The sequence below is a fragment of the Contarinia nasturtii genome, unplaced genomic scaffold (assembly GCF_009176525.2).
Source record: "Contarinia nasturtii isolate CC-2019 unplaced genomic scaffold, AAFC_CNas_1.1 Cnas_scaffold_493, whole genome shotgun sequence".
NCBI lineage: Eukaryota > Metazoa > Arthropoda > Insecta > Diptera > Cecidomyiidae > Contarinia > Contarinia nasturtii.
The window spans coordinates 718,011-719,642 of NW_022197846.1; positions in this window are offsets into that span (position 1 = coordinate 718,011).

Consider the following 1,632-nt stretch of genomic DNA (forward strand, 5'->3'; position numbering starts at 1 on the left):
CTCTTTCTTTCTTAATCTCCATGTTGCAGCATGCTTTCAACGAGAGTTTATAGAAGTGTCGCAAAGTCTTCGTACAACATAATTTTGAAGAGAAAAAAACTCACAAATTGGATAAAGGTATGAAACCATTAATCAGGTGTCATTGTCGTTTAGTATCGATACGTTCTTGCATTGAAGAACTAATGGTATTTTATGCAGCGGTTGCATTGCAACCAATACAGTAACTAACCGACGGTAAAATACTATTCAATCTATATTTATTTATTTGGGGAGCTAAAAATTAATAACATAAAAAATGAATAGAAAATAATTCAGTTTGGTAATAAGCCAGCCAGATACCTCTAGTGGGGTCTGCCCTATGAAATGTTTTAGCCTTGGTTTTGTTGTTGGTGAAAAATCTTCTAAACGAAAATATGTTGTTCTAATTTGAAAAAATTGTACATTTTTTTGGTATTTTAATAGCTTATTCTGAACATTACGAAGACACTCAACCGTGAAATGTGATTCATCGTCGAAATTGAAATTTAAAAAAAAAACCTTTTATATTTTTTCAAAAATTTGGTCTGTATTAAATATACTTTTGAATAGTTCAAAAAAGCAAAACAAAACCAGACATGCTATCGAATTTTTTTGAAAAAATTATGAAATACTTTCCAAATTCAGATTTAAAAAGTTCTCAGTGACAAAGTAAATGAAGTCCTGCTTATTATTTATGTAACATAATTTTATAATTGATAAAGTGTTAGTCGTCGAATGTTCGAATATATTATTTATATACAATAGCTTTTGTACGAAAGCTCCAAAATACTACTGCCGCCATCTATAATTTTGACCATGTATCACTTCATTATTATGGCAAAACCTTTAACAACCGAATCAGATTTATAGCATGCAATTCAAGAAGAATGTACTCATTCAACAATGAAGTGAAATGTTTTTTCAACTTATTCATATATGAATAACGTCTTTTGAATATTTTTGGCTGCTTAGATTTTTTTTTTATTACATATTCAAATTGAATTTACTTTATACTACAAGTTTTGAACAATAAACCGCCTATCATGTCAGATGAAAACGAACTGCATACGTAAAAAACAATATATTTATTTGTAAAAAATTTATTTGAAAAGACATTTGTACTTTAAGTCCTTAGAAAATAGTTTTCTGGTGTAGATTGCAATCTTGTGCATTAAACAGCGAAACCACAAGCGAAGTTCTATAATATGAAAAACACACCTCGAGAAATTATTTGCGTTTCGTACGATATACACATACATAAACATTCACTAATACAATGAACAAATATAATGGAAGAACCAAAAAAAGAAAAAGAGAAGAAAAAACAGCGATCAGCAAGACCGAGAGGTGCTTGTACAGCATATGAATCTAACGCATACAATAACACCAACAAAAAAAATATTCTGGCACACACATGTATCGATGGAATCTGTGAATATGGGCATCCATTGACTAATTCCAGTACGACTTTGCTTGTATATGGACTTGTTTATGTGTACATAGATTTGGTTGTATGTGTGTGACAGCACAAAGACAACACTTGCACAACACACATATTAAAAATCATTCCTGATGATCGTGTCGTCGATGCTTTTGTTTGTCGCGCTACCTTCG